This window comes from Kogia breviceps, chromosome 6 (genome assembly GCF_026419965.1).
Source record: "Kogia breviceps isolate mKogBre1 chromosome 6, mKogBre1 haplotype 1, whole genome shotgun sequence".
Lineage (NCBI taxonomy): Eukaryota > Metazoa > Chordata > Mammalia > Artiodactyla > Physeteridae > Kogia > Kogia breviceps.
In genome coordinates, this window is record NC_081315.1 from 109,448,955 (window position 1) to 109,473,550 (window position 24,596).

A 24,596-nucleotide genomic window follows, 5' to 3' on the forward strand; every position below is an offset into this window, starting at 1 on the left:
AACAGCAATCTGTTTATAGTTATACCTGACATTTTTTTCTGGACTTATTATTTCTCTGAGTCTGTTGGTAATTTTCCAGAAGCACTAGAGCCCTGTACCCTAATTGTGCAAGTCTTCCTTAATCAAGTGATCACGTTACTCTCCCATGGTTTAAAACACCTTAGCATTTGCCTTTGCTGGTAGGCTGGATTCTGTCAAAGCCCCCTAACATCTGACTTCTCCCTGCATCTCTAGTCTCATCTGTAGTGACTTCCTCCAACAATACTAACCTTCTGAGAGGTCCCCAGATGTGCCAAGCTACTTTAAAATTCCATATTTTGCTGATGATCTTCTATCTGAGAAGGCTTTGCTCCTAAGTTTCGCTTCAGAGCAATGAACTGTCCATTATTATAAACCAAGTTCTAATGTCTCCATGTCTGGGGTGAATTTCTTGACTTCTTCATCTTTCCAGGGTGCCAGGTACTTGATTTTGTTATTGTTATTGTATTACAGTATTGTCATTATAGATTTGCATACCTGACCCCCAAACTAGCTGTGACCTCCTTCACAAAGGTAGGGGCATACCACACTCATCTCTGAAGTTCCTTCCCAGAATATACCTTGCCACACAATGGGAGCTCACAGCATGTCCTCTGAATTACTGTATCATTCTGAATATTTCCCTTTGAAACAGCAGAGTTCAAACTAGTTTAAACACCAAAAGGAGAATATTGGTTCACATAAGTGGGAAGCACTGGGGTGGCATTGGATTCAGGCATGACTATATCCGGGAACTCACATTGTCAAAACTTGACATTTCTTGCCTCTGGTTCTTCTTTCTGAGAACTGGCTTTATTCACTCACAATTCAAATGCTCTTTTGCCACATAGTGGCTGCTTGATATTCTGGGATTACATCCTTGACTTTATAAACTACAAGGAAAGAGAGACCATCTTTCTACAGTGGCTAAATATAAATTCCCAGGGAAGAATTCTGATTGGCCAGGTCTGGTTCTCATGCTCACCCCTGTGGAAATTGCTGAGGTTAGGAGGATAAGGTAATGTGGTCGGGGCAGGTCTGAGTGAGTGACCAACTCGCCCCAATGGCTGTAGGATACACTGATTGCCAATCACACCTAAACCACACAAGAATGGGGCAGGGACAAAGAAAGAAAGGTAGTGAGAAGGACCAAAAGAAGTAGAGAATAAATCTTGAACAGAGAACAACAACAGTGATTTACTAACTCCTTAGCAGAGTGTGTGACACATAGTAGCGTTTAATATATGTCCACTTACTGAATGAATTCGCAAAAACATGGGTTCACGTTAATTTATTTTTCTCATCCCATCAGTGACTTCTCTGATTCCATAGAAAGAATCTGGCCCTGTGTGTTTCATATTTGCAAGTTTATTTCTTTGTTCAAGTCCTAGACACGCTTCAAGCTCACAACATACTCTGTTCATTTTCCAACATAAAATTTTTATTTATATTAAGAGATTCTGAATCCAGCAATCCAAATGGGTTACTTTTAGACGTCTGCCCACAAGCACAGGCATCAATCTGTTTCCTACAAAGTGTTGTTTACTGTGATAATCTCACCTCCATCAAATGTTCCTATCTTTAACTCTTTGTTATTAAAATAGTGTAGGGCTTCCCTGGTGGCGTAGTGGTTGAGAGTCCGCCTGCCGATGCAGGGGACACGGGTTCGTGCCCCCGTCCGGGAAGATCCCACATGCCACAGAGTGGCTGGACCGGTGAGCAATGGCCACTGAGCCTGCGTGTCCGGAGCCTGTGCTCCGCAACGGGAGAGGCCACAACAGTGAGAGGCTGGCATACCGCAAAAAAAAAAAAAAAAAAAAAAAAAAAAAAATAGTGTAGAGGAAGCTCAGGAAAGATAAGGCCATGGGCTGAGGCAACATGATACAGTAGAAAGACAAGGTGTCTGGGAAATTTATACATGGCTTGAAGTGTATCTTTGCTACCAACTCACCTTAGACGTGTCACTTCACCTCTCTCAGCCATTATTTTGTCTATAAAAAGAGATGAGATTAGATGATTTATTGGTGTCTTTCAGCATTAACTCTCTATACATCTGTAGAAGATTTTTATCACCAGACCAGTATTTGAGCAACCATGGCTCCATCCAAACCACAAGAACCCAGAAACTACCACATTCATCATTCATCAAGACTAACTTGGCCATCCATCCAGTGAACACATAACTTAGCTTTGTGCTTTAGGATAGACCAAATTATCTGACTTCAATTAAATTTCCAAGCAATATGTTTTACTCTGTTTCCCTAACCCCTGTATGCCCCTCCCCAAAGAGCTGACGTGTTCTTCTCCAAGAACTTTATATTTTTCTTCTGTAGACTTACTTATGCAGTTTCTGCCACTAAGAAAGTCCCTTCCTCCAATTTTATCTGTTCATATCCTACCCATCCTTGAAGGTCCACGAAAAGACTACCTGCTCTGTAAAGTTTTCCTATTTTCCAACTCGTCTCCTTCCATCAGGATGCCTCTCACTCTTTTCCACTGAGTTCTTATAGCTCTTTCTTTATGTCTTTGAATAACAGTGACCATGTTCTACCTTGTGTTACAGTTATTTGAGGATTTATCTCATCTCTCCCCCTGGAATGCAAGCACCTTCCCATTAGGACAGGATGTTCTGTGTAGTCAGGCACGAATAGATTTTGCACCAAACAAGCCATAATCAAATCCCAGCTCTTCTGCCTAGTCCTTTGGGTAATTACTTAATCTCCATGATCATCGGATTCCTTACCAGTAAAAATAATAACTACTGGGTGTTGGAAAGACAAAATGAGATCATTTAAGTGAAAGTACTTAGTACCGTGCTTTGAACATGAGGCAAGGTTTTTTTGGTTTTGTTTTGCATTTGCATTAACTGAACACTCATAAGAACTGTTGAAATCCAATATCTCTACAGCATTTTGAGTTCAATTCTAATTCCTCACTAGGGCATACAAGGCTGGACATAATCTGCTTCCTGCTTCTCCTGTTTTACCTCCCCTTGTCTTGTAGTCGGTTTGTTTTTTACCATCCTTATTGGGATAAAATGGACATACAATAAATCGCACATATTTAATTGTATAATTTGTTTAGCTAATGTATATACATGAACTCATCACCACAATCATAATACTGAAGTATTTATGCCTCCCAGTTTCCTTTTGCTCCTTTGTAATTCTTTTTCCAACACTTTCCCTACTATGCCTTCTGTCCTATAATTAGGCAGCCACTAATCTGCTTTCTATCACTATGTTAATTTGCATTTCCTAGAATTTTATATAAATAGAATTACCCAGTATGTAGTCATTTTTGGTCTGCACTTTCTACTTTCACTCATCATATTTATTTTGAAATTTATCCCTACTGTAGAACGTGGCAATAGTTCATCACTCTTTATTATTGCACATGATTCCATTGTATAAATATACAAGTTTGTTGATGGACTGTTGGGTTGTTTCCAGTTTTTTTTTTTTTTTTTTTTTTTTTTTTTTTTTTTTTTTTTGCGGTATGCGGGCCTCTCACTGTTGTGGCCTCTCCCGTTGCGGAGCACAGGCTCCGGACGCACAGGCCCAGCGGCCATGGCTCACGGGCTCAGTCGCTCCGCGGCATGTGGGATCTTCCCGGACCAGGGCACGAACCCGTGTCTCCTGCATCGGCAGGCGGATTCTCAACCACTGCGCCACCAGGGAAGCCCTCCAGTTTTTAACTATTGTAAATAAAGCTGCTATGGGCTTTCTTGTACAGGTGTTTATGTAGACATATACTTTCATTTCTTTTGGCTAATTATCTAGTAGAGGAATGACTGGGTCATGTGATAATACAAGTTTAACTTTTTAAGAAACTGGCAAACTATTTCCGAAGTGGTTACACAATTTTTACATTTCTACCAGTAGTATGTGAGAGCTCCAAGTCAACACTTGGGATTATCAATCTTTTTTTTAATTTTAGAAATTTTGAAATGTGTATGGTGGTATCTCATAGTGGTTTTATTTTCATTGCTCTAGGACTACTGATGTTGAGCATCTTTTCTTTCATATGCTTATGTGCTCTGCCTATGTCTTCTTTGGTAATGTGTCTTTCAAATATTTTGTCTTTTTTTAAACTGGGTTATTTGTTTTTATATTATTGAGTATTAAAAGTTCTTTATATATATAAGATACACATTTTTATCAGATACTTGTTTTGTAAATATTTTTCCCCAGTCTGTGGCTTGCCTTATTTCCTTATCAGTATTTTTCAAAGAGCAGAGATTTTACTTTTGGTTCCAATTTATCAATTTTTTTTTTATGAATTACAATTGTCCCTCAGTATCAGCAGGGGATTTGTTCCAGGACCCGCAGCAGATACTAAAATCTATAGTCCAGTCCCATAGTTGGCTCTCATCTGTGGATTCTGAACCTTAAGATACAGAGGGCTGACTGTATATTTACTGAAAAAAATCAGTGTATTAGTGGACGCATGCAGTTTGAACCGGTGTTGTTCAAGGGTCAGCTGTATAATTTTAACAAAGTATCCAAAGAAACTTTTGCATAACCTAAGGTTAAAAGGAATTTATTCCATCCTTTCTTTTAGAAATTGTGTAGGTATATGTTTTATATTTAGATATGTCATACATTTTGATTTAATTTTGGATATGGTATAAATACTGATTGAAGATCTTTTTTTTTGCTTACGTATGTTTAAATTTTCCAGTGTCATTTGTTGAAAACTTCTTTCTCCATTGAGCTGCTTTTGCAACTTTGTAAAAAATGTATGTGTAGATCTATTTCTGAACTCTTTATTCTGTTCTATCAATCTATTTGTCAAATTTTATACCATATCCTCACTGTATTTACTACTTTAGCTTTATATTAAGAACTGAATACATTCTGAAATAAAGTATTGTCTTCCAACTTTGTTCTTATTTTTAAGTTGTTTGCATTTCCATATGCATTTTGGAATCTATCTGTCAATTTCTATAAAAAATAAAGCCTGCTGGCATGATGATTAGGATTACAATAAATCCATAGAACAAGTTGTTAAGCATCAACTTTGTAATAATATGAGTTTCCTTACACACAAACATGGTTTAGCTCACCATTTAGTTAGGTCTTCTTTAATTTCTTACAGCATATTTTGTAGCTTTCAGTGCACAAATCTGTATTATAATTTGCAAGAGCAAAGAAATACAATTAATTTATGTAGGTAGATTTTGTGTCCTGCAAACTTTCTAAACTCACTTATTAATGTTAGTAGATTTTTAAAATAGATACTTTAGAATTTCTACATAGATAATCACATCATCAGCAAATTAAAAACACTACTTCTTACTTTCCAATGTAAATTCTTGATTTATTTCCTAACATAGTAGCAAGGGCCAAATCTTTAGTACAATGTTGAATAGAAATGGTAAGATTGGTCAAGAGAATGAGATCCCCCAAATGTAGGGAGAAAAAAAGCATTCAGGCTTTCCCCATTAAGTATGATGCTAATATAGGTTTTTTAAAGATGCTTTTTATCAGGTTAAGGACAATCCCTTCTATTCCCAAATTTTTGAGAGTTTTTAAAAGGGATGGATATTGGATTTGATCAGAAATGTTTCTCTACATGTATTGGTATGATCATATGGATTTTCTTCTTTTGATTTGTTAATATGGTAAATTATATTGATTGATTTTCAAATATTAAGCACATTTCATATAACTTTAGTCCTTTTAAATTTGTTGAAACTTATTTTATGGCCTGCAATATTATCTCACTTATTAAACTTTCTTTGGGCAAGAATGTGTGTTTGTGTGTATATTTTTTTTCTGGTGGAATAGTCTATAAAAAGCTATTAAGTTGGCAAATAGTATTCAAATCTTATATATCATTACTGGTTGTCTATTTACTTGTTGAGAGATGAGTATTTTTATTTCTGACTAAAATTGTATATTTCTCTTGCAGTTCTATCAATTCTTGTTTCATGTATTATGAAATTCTGTTCTTTGATAAATAAACATTCAATATTACTATTTCTTCTTGATAAGTTGACCCCTTTATCATTATCTTTACTCTGAAATCTACTTTGATATTAATATAGCCACCTAGCTTTTTTGATTAGTATTTGCATTGCATATCTTTTTCTACCCTTCTACTTTCAATTTTTATTGTGTTTTTGTATTTCAGGTGCATTTCTTGTAGGAGGTTATAGTTGGGATTTGCTTTCCCCTCCCTCAGTCTGATAATCTCTGCCTTTTCATTGGGGTATTTAGACTATTTACATTTAATATGATTATTGATATGCTCATATTTTAACCTATCATTTGGTCATTTTTTTTCTATTTGTCTCAGATGTTCTCTGTTTCTGTTTTTCTGATTTCTTTTTGACTAATTGAATTCATTGTATGACTCCATTTATAGTCTTTTTTGGTTTATTACCAGCACCTCTGTGTTATTTAAATTGTTGCTTTAGAATTTATGGCATATATTTTTAAGTTATCACAGTCTACTTTCTAGTGATTATTACCCCACATCAGTGCATATAAGAAACTTAGCATAGTCTACTTCCATGGCTTCTTCATTATTTTTGCCATGCATATTACTTTCATGTATAACACACCAAATATATGTTTATTATTTGGTTTAAACAATTATCTTTTAATAATATTTAAATAATAAGAAAAAAAACATATAATTTTCAAGTAGTCACCATTCCCAGTGCTTTTAATTCCTTCCTGTAGATGCAGATTTTCATCAGGTATCTTTCTTCTTCTTCCTGAAAAATTTTCTTTAACTTTTCTTGTAGAATAGATAGATCTCTTGGTAAGAAAATTTTCAAATTTTGTATATCTTTAAAAGTATTTCTTTTGCCTTCATTTTTGAAAGGTATTTTGGTTTTGTATAGAATTCTAGGTTGAGAGGTTTGTTTGTTTCCTTTTTCAATACTTCAAAGACATTACTCAACTGCCTTCTCACATAAATTGTTTTCAATGAAAAATCTGCTGTCCCCTTTAACTTCATTCCTCTGTATGTAATGTGTCTTTTTTCAGTGTCTGCTTTTAAATTATTGCCCTTTATCATTGATTTTGAGAAATTTAAATATGTGCTTTAGCATAGCTTTCTTCATGTTACTAGTATTTGACTTTTATTGCATTTCTCGAATCTGTCATTTTATAGTTTTCATCAAAATAGGAAAAAATTTGGCTATTTTCTCAAACACACACACACACACACACACACACACACACACACACACACCCTCTTTGGAGACTGTAGTGTTACTCATATTAGGCCAGTAAATCTTTCCAACACCTCACTGAAGCTTCCATCATTTTTTTATTCTATTTTTCTCTCTATGCTTCATTTTGATAGCATTTTATTGCTATGTCTTCAATAGTACTCCTTTTTTTAAATGTAATATTTAATTTGCTTTTATTCCTATTCATTGAATTTTTGTCTCAGGGATTTTTATCTCTAGTAATTGATTTGCATCTTTTATATATCTTCTATGTCTCCCCTTTACTTTTTAAACATATAGGAAAGAGTTATAGCTGTCTTAATGTTCTTGTTTGCTTTATCTAACATAAGTGTCCATTCTGGGTCAGTTGCAATTGATTGATTTATCTTCTCAATTGCTTGCTCCTTTGCAAGCCTGGTACTTTTTTGTTAGGATGCCAGACACTAGGATTTTTCACCTTGATAGGCACAGAATATTTTTGTATTCCTAAAAATATTCTTGAAACTTTTGGGGGGGAGGTAGTTAAGTTCTTGGAATTAGTTTAATCCTTTAGGTCTTGCTTTTATGATGTGCTATTAGAGACCAGAGTCCATTCCTTATTATGGATGCAAAACTCTGTATACTCAATTCTATGTCTTATGAATCTTGAGGTGTCCCAGTGTGGCTGATAGGACTAAGCACTATTCTCAACACTGTGTGAATGCTGGGCCTTAGTTCTTTTGGGTGGCTTTTTCTTAGCTTCTGGTTTTTTTCCTCACATGCATGTGCTGATCAATATTTAGCTGAATATTTAAGAGGAATCTCTGCAGATCTCCCAAGTGCAGTTCTGTGTAGTTCTCTCCTATCTTGTAAACTCTTAATTCTTTGGTCTCCCTGGACTCAAAGCCTTGTCTCCTCAACTCATGAAGTCCATTGAGCTCTACCTCAAATTCCAATCCCTACATCATGTCCTGGAAATTTCTCAGGAAATAAATTGGGACAATATCAGAGCTGTCCTTGTTTGTTTCTTGTCATTCAGCGTCATTTTCCTTTTTTGCTTGTTTTTCAAGGTCTTGCAAAGAGTTGTTTCATATATTCTGTCCATTTTTTGACTGTTTCAGTTGGGACCTAACTTATTCCTATTTATAACCATATTCACTATGTTGCCCTTTCTTTCTACCCTTTGCCCATACCAAGCTTATTCACAAGTCAAGCCTATAAAACCTGCTGACCCTTTTTTTTCTCTGCTTGGAATACTTTCTCCAAGATCTCTGTAAGCTGATGGCTTCTAGTTATTCAGGTATTAGGTCTAATGCCAACTCCTTTGGGAAAACTTCTTGATCATACTAATAAAGTAGACCATTCCCACCTCTAAGTTATCTATCCAATATCATGCTTTATTTCTTTCATAATGTTAATCACCATCTACATTTATTCAATTGAATTGTTTACACTAAATATATATTGAAAGAAGAGTCATGTCAAATATTCAAATAATAATTGAAAGTAGGTTTATAATATGTGCATATAAAAGATTAGACCATTTAGAAGTGACTTAGAAGGAAACTTGCTTATTTCACATAACAAAAGGGCCCAAAGTAGGACAGTTCCAAGATTAGTTAATTGAGTGCCTCTGTGAATTCATCAAGGATCCAGTTTCTTTCTACTTTTCTCCTTGTCATTCGTAGTGTATTAGATTGCCATCTTAGCCCAGATCTATTTATTTTCCCAAGATTGCTCCCACAATTCCAAGCAGCACTTGAAGTCAGATTTTAGAGATCGTAAAGGAAAGGTATTTTTCTTCATCTCTTTCTAAAGGTAGGAAAAAATTTCCCAGAATCTTTCCAACTTCCAGCAAACTCTCCTCACATCTTCTTGGCCAGATGTTGGTGCCATTCCCAAATTAGGTGATGGCAATGGGAATGAAAATTACCAATATTGGCTCAAACTAATTAAGGCACACTTTTATCTCAGACCTCTCCTCTTTGATTTTGCGTTTATGGAAGTTTCTTTCCCCACCTCTCCCAGGAACTTGGTGCCTGAAGTTGTCAAGAATGAGTTCTATTAGAAAGAAGGATGGGAAATATGTAGTTAGGGAGGATGCCACAGATTATTTTATTAGGATGAGAGTGTGCAATTCAAGCATTTAAATTAACTTATTTTGGTTCGTCTAGAAAATCTCTCAACTAGTTCAAATATTTGCCAGAGTGTGAGACAAACCTTCTGATATCAGCTGAGTTAAGCATAAGGTTTTTAGCTTGCATTTTTAGTTTTTCACTTTGTATAACATCTCCAATTCTCGGCCTTCCTTCCTGGTATCTTGCCCACCACATTGATGCACACTGTCAACTGAAAATACTGTTTCCACAAATTTCCAACAAGCTGGCAATGAGATTTCTGAAGTAGAAACATATTTCATTTTTTCTGCTTAAAAATGGAAATTTAATCATAGTACATTTCTTGTCATGATACACCCATTCAAAAATATTTACAGCTGATTCTATTTACAGTGAATCCACAAATCTTAGTAAACATTTTGATCAAAAGGATGATGCTATGCTTAATTAATCTTTGACACAACCCTGTACTCATGGGTAAAATTATATTATTTTAATCTAGGGGTGAAACCAGGAGATCACCTATTCACTCATGGTGTTGAAGGTGTAGAAACTGGATGGGTAGAAATTAATTTATTTCATCAAAGTCATATGAAGGTGTGTGCTGGAGTCCACTTATATCAGCTTATGAGACCCAAATGTGAGCACCTGCTCCTAACTACACTATCAGTGATGTCAAATTGACAGATTGAAATTGGCTAACGTAGGAGTATTTACACTATAGAAATTGGCAAAATGCTACAAATCACAGCTTTTTCTTTTCTGGAATGCTGGTTTTAAACATTTGCCAGCACACCATATAATAAGATGCAGAGCAAGATCTAAGATAGCAGAATTGAAAGAATTAAGAATTTTAAAGCCATATGTTAGTAAAAGTCAATATTATCATTAATACCTGTTTTGTTGTCATTATTAACATTTCCTGACTCAGAATTTATCTTTTTTTCCCACTATATTGTGACAGTGTCTATAACTCATTTGTATTTACCCTTTTCCCCAATTTGATGGATTCATTTGCCTCTGAATAAATTGGGTTGGACACTGTTTTAGTCAGGGTTTTGGTGGTGAATAACAAAAACAAACAAAAATACCCTGATGCAGGGAGAAAAGGAACTTATAAGGATATGTAATGACTCACTGGATCAAGAGAGAATAAGACTTGGAGAATGGACAAGAACCAAAGGGACCTGGCAGCAGAAACTTGAGTCAAGTTCAGGCCTACTGGACTGTCTGGTTATGACATTGCCACTGGTGTCACTACCTCAACTGTTATGGAACACCGTGTCTGTTTACAAACCAAATAATTTCTCCATAATCAATCCCTCTTTATGCTAATAATGTAATATTGAAAACTGATGATACTGGCACAAAAACAGAAATACAGATTAAGAGAACAGTATAGAAAGCCCAGAAATAAATCTACAAACCTATGGCCAAAAGTTCTAAGGCAAAGTATGCATGACTATACAATGGAGAAAAGATAGTCACTTCAATAAATGGTGCTGGGAAAACTGGACAGCTACATGTAAAAAAACAAAATTAGAATATTCTTTAATACCACACACAAAAATAATCTCAAAATGGATTAAAGACATAAATGTAAGACTGGATACTGTAAACCTCTGAGAGGAAAACAAAACTCTTTGACATAAATTGCAGCAATATCTTTTTTGATCTGTCTCCCAGAGTAATGGAAATAAAAACAAAAATTAAAAAATAGAACCTCAAAACTCAAAAACTTTTGCACAGCAAAGGAAACCATAAACAAAATGAAAAGACAACCCACAGAACAGGAGAAAATATTTGCAAATGATATAACCAACAAGTGATTAGTTTCCAAAATTTACAAACAACTCATGTGACTCAACATTCAAAAACAAACAACACTATCAAAAAATGGGCAGAAGACCTAAATAGACATTTCTCCAAAGAAGACATACAGATGGCCAAGAGGCATATGAAAAGATGCTCAACATCATTAATTATTAGAGACATGCAAATCAAAACTACAATGAGATATCACCTCACACCAGTCAGAATGGTCATCATCAAAAAATCTACAAACAATAAATGCTGAAGAGGCTGTAGAGAAAAGGGAACCCTCTTACACTGTTGGTGGGAATATAAATTGGTATAGCCACTATGGAGAACAGTATGGAGGTTCCTTAAAAAATTAAAAATAGAACTACCATATGACCCAGCAACCCCTCTCCTGGGCATATATCCAGAGAAAAACATGGTTATAAAAGATACATGCACCCCAATGTTCATTGCAACCCTGTTCACAATAACCAAGACATGGAAGCAACCTAAATGTCCATCAACAGATTAATGGGTAAAGAAGATGCGGTATATATGTACAACAGAATATTACTCAGCCATTAAAAAGAATGAAATAATGCCATTGTGGCAACATGGATGGACCTGGAGATTATCATACTAAGTGAAGTAAGTTAGACAGAGAAAGACAAATATCATATGATAGCTCTTATATGTGGAATCTAAAAAAAATGATACAAATGAACTTGTTTACAAGACAGAAACAGGCTCACAGACTTAGAGAACAGAAATTATGGTTACCAGGTGAGAAGGGTGGTTGGGCGGGATAGATTGGGAGTTCGGGATTGACATGTACATACTGCTATATTTAAAATAGATAACCAACAAGGACCTACTGTAAAAAAATTAATTTAAAAGTAAAAAAGAAACGATAGAACCACCTGCTTTGTTGAGACTGAGTCATGTTGCTGCAGTTGTTATAGGAATCTTGCTTTGCCTCAATTTCCATAGTAAGAGACAGAAAGTCACCTCCCACAAAAATAATTCCCACTGACAAACTTACCCCAAAATAGGAATGGAATTTGGTTGCTTGGTGGCAAAACTGAAAAGAAATACAAACAAATGTTCCTTGATATAATCATTGTTAAAAAATGGGGGGGGGGGAGAAGACACAGTGCCCTGACTATATGCTGATATGAGAAGGGGAGAAAACATATCATAAGCATAGAACAAAGTACAGTAAGTCCCCTATATATGAACAAGTTCCATTCCGAGAGCATGTTCCTAAATTCACTTTGTTCATAAGTCCAACAAAGTTAGCTTAGGTACCCAACTAATGCAATTGGCTATATAGTACTGAACTGTAATAGGTTGATACTTCTCACACAAATAATACATAAAAAACAAACACAAAAAATAAAGAAAACATTTCTAATCTTACAGTATACTACCTTGAAAAGTACAGTAGTACAGTACAACAGCTGGCATACAGGGGCCGGCATTGAGTGAACAGGCAAGAAGAGTTATTGCCTAGAGGAGGGAGAAGAGGTAGGAGATGGTAGAGCTGAAGGATCATCAGCAATAGGCTATGGAGGGCAAGCTAAAATTTCACTCACATCTTACGTGATTGGACATGCAAACACATGTTCACACCTTGAAAGTTCACAACTTGAAGTTTCATATGTAGGGGACTTACTGTAAATGAGAGGCATGGTCTCCATGGAGCCTCTCAAGATGTCATGGTGTCTTATAGTTTTCTACCAAGGTATTTAAGAATCAACATTGTGAAAATGACTATACCACCTAAAGCAATCTATAGATTCAAAGCCATCCATATCAAATTGAGTAATTACCAATGGCATTTTTCACAAAACTAGAACAAAAACTTTTACAATTTGTATGGAAACACAAAAGACCTCAAACAGTCAAAGCAATCTTGGAAAGAAAAACGGAGCTGGAGGAATCAGGCTCCTGGACTTCAGACTAAACTACAAAGCTACAGTAATAAAGACAATATGGTACCAGCACAAAACCAGAAATATAGATCAATGGAACAGGATAGAAAGCCCAGAGATAAACCCACACATGTATGGTCACCTTACCTTTGACAAAAGAGGTAAGAATATACAATGGAGAAAAGACAGCCTCTTCAATAAGTGGTTCTGGGAAAACTGGACAGCTACATGTAAAAGAATGAAATTAGAACACTCACTAACACCATACACAAAAATAAACTCAAAATAGATTAAAGACCTAAATGTAAGGCCAGACACTATAAAACTCTTAGAGGAAAACATAGACAGAACATTCTGTGACATAAATCACAGCAAGATCCTTTTTGACCCACCTCCTAGAGAAATGGAAATAAAAACAAAAATAAACAAATGGAACCTAATGAAACTTAAAAGCTTTTGCACAGCAAAGGAAACCAAAAGCAAGGTGAAAAGACGACACTTAGAATGGGAGAAAATATTTGCAAACAAAGCAACTGACAAAGGATTAATCTCCAAAATATATAGGCAGCTGATGCAGCACAGTATCAAAAAAAAAAAAAAAACAAACCAAAAACCCAATCAAGAAATGGGCAGAAGACCTAAATAGACATTTTCCCAAAGGAGACATACAGATTGCCAACAAACACATGAAAAGAGGCTAAACATCTCTAATCATTAAAGAAATGCAAATCAAAACCACAATGAAATATCACCTCACACTTGTCAGAATGGCCATCATCAAAAAATCTACAAACAATAAATGCTGGGAACCCTCCTGCACTGTTGATGGGAATGTAAACTGATACAGTCACTATGGAGAACAGTATGGAGGTTCCTTAAAAAACTAAAAAAGAACTACCATATGACCCAGGATTCCCACTACTGAGCATATACCCTGAGAAAACCATAATTCAAAAAGGTACATGTACCACAGTGTTTATTGCAGCACTGTTTGCAGTAGCCAGGACATGGAAGCAACCTAAATGTCTGTCAACAGATGAATGGATAAAGAAGATGTGGCACATATATACAATGGAATATTATTCAGCCATAAAAAGGAACGAAATTGAGTTATTTGTAGTAAGGTGGATGGACCTAGAGTCTATCATAAAGAGAGAAATATGTCAGAAAGAGAAAAACAAATACCGTATGCTAACACATATATATGGAATCTAGAAAAATGGTACTGATGAACCTAATGATAGGGCAGGAACAAAGATGCAGACTTGAGGACACAGTAGGGGAAGGGGAGGCTAGGACAAAGAGAGTAGCATGGACATATATACACTACCAAACGTAAAATAGATAGCTAGTGGGAAGCAGCCGCATACTACAAGGAGATCAGCTTGGTGCTTTGTGACCTCCTAGAGGGGTGGGATAGGGAGGGTGGGAGGGAGACGCAAGAGGGATGAAGTATGGGGATATATGTATATGTATAGCTGATTTACTTTGTTATAAAGCAGAAGCTAACACACCATTGTAAAGCAATTATACTCCAATAAAGATGTAAAATAATAATAATAATAAAAAGATGGCATGATGAATTTATTGTGGTTTAGGGATATAGTTTTAGTCCTAAAGAGGCAGACCCAGAAAAAGTGAAATTTATCAAATTTATTTGGAAAGTAAATTGCCCAGCTATAAGATTAAAAGTGAATTCCTGAGTAATAAGAAATGGCTTGTCTAGTTGGTAGGAATCAGGAAGGAGAAAAATTTTAAATCAGAGACAAGGGTTTCTGGGGAAGACACATGTGAATGGGCACATGGAAGTGGGAACAAAGGGTATGGATGTTTGTGTCTCATGTTAATGTCCACCAGAAAATATCCACATCAGAAGAACCACTGAATAACCATGTAAACAGAAGGATTCATCCACTGCATTACAACCAGCCCCTGTGTCCCCAGGTACCCAGTGCTTAGATAATGCGCCCATGATTGGAATAGCCATTATGGCAGGGATGCAGTCTATGCATTGAGCCCAGTAGTATGGATTCTTACCCAAACTTAATAGAGTCTCTTCTGCTGCTATATGCCCAAACTTTTAGCAGTAGCGATTAACTCCAAATCTTCAATATGGCTCTATCCCTGGAGGAGTTCAGCCTGCCACTTGGTAGCTTTGGTTATGTTGGGGCCAGTTGTTGGTAGGACAGCAACTTGTCTTAAATGGAACAGTAAATGTATGTACATTTGCCTTCCCCAACTTCAGTATCTCTGTCAGAAGCAGTTTTCAAGGATGTAGAAAGCACTTGATTAATAAACATGAGATCCCGCATTATTACATTGACTCAGATCATAGGATTCATTTTATTGAAGAAAAAAAAAAGTACAACGATAGATACACATAAAACGGATCCACTGATCCTACCACATCCTTTATCACCTAGAAGCAACAGCCTGATAGAATGTTGGAAAGATCTATAAAAACCTAAGCTAAAGCACCATTTGAGGACAAATACCTTGCATGTCGGAGTGCTATCCTTCAGGATATGATACATACTTGGAAGCAATGACTGATATATGATAATCTGTTCTCAACAAACAGAATTCACAGGTTCATGATCTAAGGGAAAAATAGGACTGGTCCCTCTTATTATCGCCAGTGATGCCGTGCTTCTTCTCACAACTGGGAAACCCAGTAAGAGTATTCCCAGACCTGAAGCTGTGACTGCTATCTGCTCGCTTTGGAATCTTCATGCCAGTGGGCAAATCAGGAAAAAGGGTTATCATAGTAGTTTGGGTAACTGACCCTATCTTCATGGGGAAGTAATATTGCTGCTATCTAATGAATGCAGAGAGGTCCAGTCAGAATTCACAGTGTCATATTTTGGTACTTCTGTGCTTGGTGATAACAGAGATCAGCCAGTCATATGAAACTTGCCCCATAAGGGAAGGTCTGATGGGGACGATGGTCTGGATCACTCCAACAAGGAAATACTGTAGACTACCTGAAGTGCTGCTGGCTAAGGGTGAGGCAAGTATAAGTTGAATGATATATTTCAGAAGAAAGAGATGATAAATCTCAACTGCAGCCTCAGGAGCCCCTGCAATGGTGAGTACCATGGCTTTTACCACTAACCCTCATGACTGTTTTTAGAGACTATTCTTTAGAGAGTGCTTCTGGCCACCACCTTGAAAAGTCAGGGACAGAATGGACTACATGAGGGCGCTATTAGAACTGAGCATGCAAGAGGTAGCAGACATTTGTGGCGCTCTGTGTCCCATGGAGCCCTAGGATGCTCCATGTACACTGACCATGTCCCACCTAAGCAGGGCCTTCGGCACCTCTGTTCTTCTGCCTCAGGCTTTTTCTGATGCTATCTTAGCCCACATGCGGGAAAGACCAGAAGTACAAATAGATAGTGTTCTCATGGGATCCCTTGACCAATGGAACATGGGAGTTGATAGATAAATATTGCAGACTCCTATCCTTGGAGGGACAATCCTGAGAGGGTTCTATGTGCCCCACAGTGCAACTGAAGCCCAGTTCTGATTCTGGTAACCAGTTCAATAGTGCACACTCTATTCGCTTTTTCACTTTCATAATCTCACTCTCAGTACTTCCTCACTCCTAAATTCTGGAATCACTTCCCCAAAACACAACCTGTATCAAATCCTTGTCTCAGGCTCTATTTTGAGGGAAACTCAAACCAAGAGAGTAGGAAGGCCGAGATAATTATCTTATTGCTGCTTGGTGAGCAAAAAGCAAGATCACTTTTCTATCCCCACAGCCCGGATTACTCCCCTGCTATCTAAAATTCATGGGAGGGCTTCCCTGGTGGCGCAGCGGTTGAGAATCCGCCTGCCGATGCAGGAGACACGGGTTCGTGCCCTGGTCCGGGAAGATCCCACATGCCGCGGAGCAACTAAACCCGTGAGCCATGGCCACTAGGCCTGCGCGTCCGGAGCCTGTGCTCCGCAATGGGAGAGGCCACAACAGTGAGAGGCCCGCATACCGCAAAAAATAAATAAATAAATAAATAAATAAATAAAATTCATGGGAATCCCACATTTTGAGTCTCCTTCTCAGATTATAATCAGGTACGGCTTCTGTGTAACTGACATATCCCAACCATAAGTTTCGTTTGTTTTTAAATTTATTTTTGGCTGCATTGGGTCTTTGTTGCTGCATGTGGGCTTTCTCTAGTTGCGGCGAGCAGGGGCTACTCTTCATTGCGGTGCAAGGGCTTCTCATTGCGGTGGCTTCTCTTGTTGCAAAGCACTGGCTCTAGGAGTGTGGGCTTCAGTAGTTGTGGCTCGTGGGCTCTAGAGCACAAGCTCAGTAGCTGTGGTGCACGGGCTTAGTTGCTTCGCGGCATGTGGGAACTTCCCGGACCAGGGCTTGAACCCATGTCCCCTGCATTGACACGTGGATTCTTAACCACTGAGCCACCAGGGAAGTCCCCCAACCATAAGTTTTAAGTAGTACAATTCATGTAATCACTTAACCCAGTGCCTAGTGCAAGTTAAATACTCAATGCAAACTACTTGCTATGATGGTTATTATTTTTATTATTATTACTTTACTGACTTATCTACTCTTCTGTCTGTTTAAAAATTACTGTTTTCTGCTATTGTTTCCACTTTGTTTATTTCTGATTTATTTCAGAGATCCTTTCACAAAAACTTACAACTGCTATCAACTAATGCTTAAAATACCTACTTTTCAAGATTATTTTGAAATTAGTATATATAAATGATTAAAACAGGGTCTAACAGGTAGTATATTTCCTACAATGCTTACTTTCCCTTCTATTGCTATTATCTATTTTCATTATTATTACCAATAATATGATCACTACTCTCATTGCTGCATCCATGGAATCTAAGATAATAATGCAAGAACAGAGCTCCCTTTTTTTTTTTAATATCATGACCCAGTTTGGGAGTCTCACTTTCATTAACTTTAGCTGCTCAATAATTCATTTTCACCAAATATGGCAAACCTGATCCAACCGACAAATGGAAGATGGCATTTGCAATTTACGTGTTCCGTTATGAGAGTTACCAGTAAGCAGTGCTTTCTAGGATTTATTGGCTCTACAGTTGGGACTCATCCATAATATAATATAGCATGCAGAGGAACGTCATTGATTGAATGCCAGCTCTGTACCATGAGCTGTGCTGGATATTGGCTCATTACTGTCCAGAGCCACCCTTCTGACTTCCCCTCATTGATCCTAATTCACAAGTGAAGCACAAAGGCATACAGAGGTTGAATCACCTGCACAAGGTCATGTATTCAGTACATGACAGAAAGAATATCTCCTTCAAATCAAATTGATAGATGCTATTTACTATATTTTTTATTCCTAACAAAGGGACCACATGCAAGTCTCAGAACAAGAAAGGCATCTGTACTCTGAACTCTGATCAAGAATAGAAACACTGAAGGTGACATTCAGATCCGGGGGCGTATCAGAATTTCACTGACTGCTGTATGTCCCAGTTAGTTGCTGCTCTCACTGTGTCTTTCAGAATAGCCTATTTTGGTCCCTAAGCCATCAAACAACTTGAAATAACTGAACCATGTAACAAGAGCTTATTAAAAAAAAAATACAAAAAAGAAAGAAAGAAACACTTTCAGAGACAGCTGCCCTCCCTGTGATTGTAGGACTTGCAAAACTCTCAACTCCAAGGCGGGAATTCCACAAGGGCCCCTCAGCATCTGAGACTTGTGGCAGGAACATATCAGGCACAGGCCAGTTTCTCTTCCTGCTTCTGCCTTTATTTTTTTTGTGGTAATTCATCCTGTAATAGAGTCAAATAAACTCACCAAGGATTTATTTTTAGTTTGTTTTTGGCTTGGTTATGGTAGATCCTTTTCACTCAGATATGCATATAAATAAAAGGCCAGTTTTAAGCTCCATTTTGGACAAAGCGTGATGTCATGCAAAAAAGTATGAATTTTGGAGTCCCATACTTGCATTGAATTCCTGCTCTGCCACTTACTGTCTGTGTGACCTTAAACCCATTCCCTAACCTCTTTGAACCTCAAATTTGGCCTGGGTTAAAGGGCCTAAAATGCATTTTGCAGGGTTATCATGAGAGCTTAATGCAAAGAAAAAATCCCATTGGAGTTTCTGATTCTCAGTGCTATAGTAAATGGATATCGATTGCCCTCATTTATTCTCTATCCTTTCTCTGTTTGAACATTACTTGATGGGCTTTATTTTGGACATGGTGGTAGACTTAGAGGCAAAAAATCTGAGCTCCCTTCCAGTCTCTGTGTTTCTCTAACCATATTTTTTCTTAGCATGATGAAATGTTATGATGCTCTTGAAAGAACGAAAGAAAATTATTTTGATCTCTTGGAATCTTGGGCCACCTCTTCACCTGCTCACGTCCCAGTTGTGTTGGGAATAAGGAATCATCACAGCATCTGGCATGGAACCAAAGAGCTCAGGGTCTGGCTTCCAAAGCCATCTCAGACACTCAATGTCCTTGTGAACTTGGACAAGAGTGTGACATCTCTGAGTATTGCATGATTATTTATAAAATGGGATTCATAATAGTACCTGTGTCAGAGGGCAGTGGTGAGTACTAATTGACATAGAATTAAGAGTAGAGTCTGTTTCGTAGATAAGTTCATTTCTGTCATATTTTAGAGTCCACATATAAGTGATATGGTATTTGTGGAGGAGGGATAGATTGGGAGTTTAAGATTAGCAGAGATGCAAACTATTATATATAGAACAGATAAACAACAAGGTCCTACTGTGTAGCACAGGGAATTACATTCAATATCCTGTGATAAACCATAATGGAAAAGAATACAAAATTGAATATATATATATACATATATATATATAACTGAATCACTTTGCTGAACAGCAGAAATTAACACAACATTGTAAATCAACTATACTTCAATAAAATAAATTTTAAAAAGAGCAGTGTCTGACAATATGCACCATACATGCTAATGACAGTAATTTGTAACTTGTTTTATTTAAGGAAAATTTCAGCTCTAAATGGCTGTTTATCTGTTCATTCACGTGTCTGTGAATTTACTGTTTACTTAAGCATTTATTAAAGACGTATTTTGGGAATGACTGCTGTGTGCCAGGCACTGCTGAGAGTTTAGAGAATACATGACTTCTGTCCTTAAGGAGCTCACAGTGTGCTGAAGTGTGGGGCAGACAAGCCATCAGTTGCAAGACACTGGTAGATCCCGAAGATGGGAATGTATACAAAGTGCACATAAAGCACCTGACTTCAGAGGGACAATAAAAAAAAAACCATGAACCTCCATTTTCCACCGATACCTGGTGACCATGTTGAGTGATATTTTAGGAGCTGCTAAAGATGAGCTCTCAAATGTCAGGACTTCTCATGATGAAAATTGTTTCAATTTATATTTCATGGTAGTTTCCAAGAAGCCAACGTGCCAATTCAACTAACAGTGTTAATTATAGGATGTTTCAGTTTTCTTGGTTTCCATTGGTTCAGCAAAATCCTTACCCTAGGAAGGCTATTTTATCTGCTTGGGAACACTTCTAAGGCCACATCCACTGGAAGAAGCACCACATCTGCTGTCAGGATGGAGTGCTTTGCAGTCATCAGATATCATTTTGGAAGGCATCAGAAGAAAGAACCAGATCATTAGCAGAAAGATTTTCTCTAGGAAAATTTATAAACAACTGAGTAGGGAGTTTTTTTTTTAAAGGTAAACTAATCAGAAGTGAGTTTATAATGTTTTTAATCATGTGTGAGGGTGTATTTCCTTCCGTTTTGCTAACCCTGGAACCAAATGAGCACTGTGCCGAGAGTCAGATTTGAACCTTAGCTTCATCTCTAATTAGCCATGTGCTCTTGAGCAAGTCAGAACCATTCTGAGTGTTGCCTCATTTGTAAAAAAAAAAAAAAAAAAAAAAAAGGGTAATTATAGGACAATTATCGCTTAGAAAAGACTCTGCAGAGTCAGTGACCAATAAAGGACCTTTAGTAAATAATATCCATGAGGATAAGGATGATGATGATAAGTAATAATTTAAAAAATAATCTGTGCTGCTCATTTCAAATGAAGCCTGTCAAGAAATCTCACTGCAAGCTGCACTAGCGTGTGATTATGAATTGGGTTAAGAGATGGAGAATATAGAATAGATACATAAGATAATGGCCCAAGAGGAAACGAGAGAGTGAGCCTTTAATACTTTCATTAGTAACTTGAGCATGTAAAGATACTCATGGACCTTAGGAAGCCTTTGTGGAACTGAGAGGAGTTACAGAAGTGTGTGGGACTCTACAAGACAACTCGTGTCCCCACAGAGCTTGTGAGAAGTTTCCGTCTGCTCCTGCTTGAAGCAGATGAGACATGGGACACCACAGGTGGCCAAGGACATCTCATGGAGGGCTCCCACTGAATTAGCAGGGGGATCTGGGACAGTAACTCTCATCTGGCATAATAGAAAACTTACACAAGGGGTGCCAGTCAATATGCATCCATGTGCAAAAATTGTGTGGTTAAAATTCACTGTAATACTGTTAGGGTGATGCCTGCTGAGTAAAACATAGAGCTGAGCTGGTTAAAAGTAATACAGAGAAACATGAGCTGCAATGTGCTTTGGGTAAGAGGTGAAAAGTAAAGCATGGTGAATAGCTGGCACTGGAAAGTGCAAGGACTTCACCTAACAAGTAATTGAGAACTGAGTGAGGGCAGTGCAAGTTATTTTCCCCCAACAGCGGCCTAGTGCCAGTAATTAAGTGAACTAAGCAACAGTCAGCTACTTACTACTAGAGGTGGTTCTGTAATTATTGATAAATTTTGAGTATTTTAATATCTTCACATTCAGCAACAAAAAGCCTAGCATTTGACAGCACTCTGCTTCCTCACAAAGGTTTATTTATTTATTTTGTGTGTGTGTGTGTGTGGTACGCGGGCCTCTCACTGTCATGGCCTCTCCTGTTGCGGAGCACAGGTTCCGGACGCGCAGGCTCAGCGGCCATGGCTCACGGGCCCAGCCACTCCGCGGCACGTGGGATCCTCCCGAACCGGGGCACGAACCCGTGTCCCCTGCATCGGCAGGCGGACTCTCAACCACTGCGCCACCAGGGAAGCCCTCAACAATTTTTGAATAATCTATTTTTTTCTCCACTAATTTGAAATGGCACCATTTTGATACACTAAATTTTCATAAATATTAGATCTGTTCCTGGACATTTTCTACCATTTCATTGATCTCTGTCTATTCATGAGACAGCAATAAACTATGTATTTCTGTAGTTTAGAACTACTGATGTTAGGAGCACAAAGAGACCTCCATCTATTTGATCTATTACTTACCTATTACTGTGTAACAAATGGCTCCAATATGTAGTGGCTTAAAATGGCACACATTTATTATCTCAGATTTTTTGTGGGACAGGAATCTAGGCATGGCTTAACTACCTCCTTTACTTCTGGGTCTCCTAAGGCTGCAATCAAGGTGTTGGCTGGGGGTGTAGTGTTGTCGGAAGGCTGAGTTGAGAAAGGAGCTTCCAAGCTCACTCCAGGAGTGGGTGGCGGCATCCAACCCCTCACAAGCTGTTGGTCGTCAATTTCCCTCATTTCCTTGCTTCGTGGCCCCCTCCATACAGCATTTCACAACATGGTGACTTGCTTCATCAAAATGTGCAAGTGAGAGGGTAAGAGAGAGTTTCAGCAAAAGGGCGAGCATGCTAGTAAGATATAAGTCCTTATAAGTTAATCACGGAAGCGCCATTTAACACTTTTGTCAGATTCTATTCATTAGAAACAAGTCACTAGATACATGCCACACTTATCTGGAGAAGGATGCATAAAGGCTTGAATACCAGGGAGTGAGGGTCATTTGGAGTCATCTTAGTAGGATGCCTGTGACAGTTGATAGAGGAAAGGTTAAACTGTAGGGATCCTATAGTCTCCTCTCTCATCATCTACTTCCTACCTTTTTCCTCTTCATGTCATGATTCTGATTCTGAAATTTTTCCTGGCCAGTATCTTTTTCCCCTATACCTCCTTTCCTTTTTGCACTTCCTTAACTTTTTTTTTTTTTTTTTTTTTTTTTTTTTTGGTCCTGAGAGACTCTGATATATAGTGAAAAAGACAATGTCAATAGGAGTTCCCAAGTTTAGACCTAATTCTAATCCAACTACTTAAACTGTATATGAACTAAGGAAAAAGCACTTCACTTTTTAATCCTCAGTGTCTTAAGCTGTTAAATGAAGGAACAATGTAATAAAGTGTAGCGATTATTATAATGAGATTTGGAGTCAGACATTCTGCAGTCAAATGCTCTACCCCTGATTTATAGCCCCTCCCTTTGGAGTCAGACATTCTGAATTGGATATTAGGTGTCTGATGTTTTAGTATTATTTCATTGTGTATTATTCTGTATTATTTATTTCTTTTAATTTTATAATACTGCAAATTCGAATCTATTCCCAATTTATACAAGAGGAAAATGAGACTTAAAGAAGTTAAAATCTTAGCAAAATTTTTCATTATGAAGTGTTAATGAGAGAGTGTGAAACAGCAGGAGGTCTTACATACCCTATGCCTGGGGGAACACACATTTTTACAGCACATTTGGTACACAACTGGGCGTTGACTTCAACTTTCATTTGTACCACAATCTACAAGCTGGAAGCTTAACTAGTAGGAGTATACCCCAGAGAATAACCTGCACTCTGATATAGATGTAGATAACATTCATAGCAATACTAATACCAATACTGAAACTGATACTGATATTAATCACTGCCGTTAACCTGCATGGTACAGTGGTTCTCAAATCTTACATGCAATCATAACCATCTGGAAGGCTTGTTAGAACACAGCCGCTGGGCCCCATTCCCACAGTTTCTGATTTTGTAGGTCTGGGGTAGGGCCAGAGAATGTGCATTTCTAACAAGTTCTCAGGGGATCTTATGCTGCTGATCTAGGGACCATCCTCTGAGCACCGTTGATAAAGTGTCTACTCTGGACCAGGCACTCCTCTCAGTGATTTATGCATATGAGTCCATAATTCCTCACAACAATCCTAGAGGTAGAGAAATCTTATTATCTCCTGTTTACAGATGGAGAAACTGAGGCATGAAATGTAACTTGAGCTGCCTGAGCTGGGAAGCTCAGGCTGACTGGTCCTGGGTCTGCATGATTAACCAAAACATTTGGTGTGCTCCTGATGGACAGATGCAGAAAAACATTTCACGTGGAGAGAATGTTAATAAAAAGCTTGGCAGTACGGGCCATTCTGACAAGTTTGGGGACTCGAAGGGAGTCTAAGTGACTCTAATATTGGACCCACGTGGGGCAGGGATGAAGACTGGATTGGGTCAGAAGGAGGACGCAGGGGTTGTAGAACCAGGACTTTGCTTTCCACGTGAGATTGCACTTTGTCCTGGGGATTACAGGGCATGGGAGGGCTCAGGCAGGGAGGGACAGGATGAGATTTGTGCTGTTAAATACATGTATAATATACAGGGCTTGGGGAATGGCTTAGGGGGAGAGAGATTGGAAAGGGAGAGAGTAGTTTGGAAGTTACTTGGGATGGTCCTGAT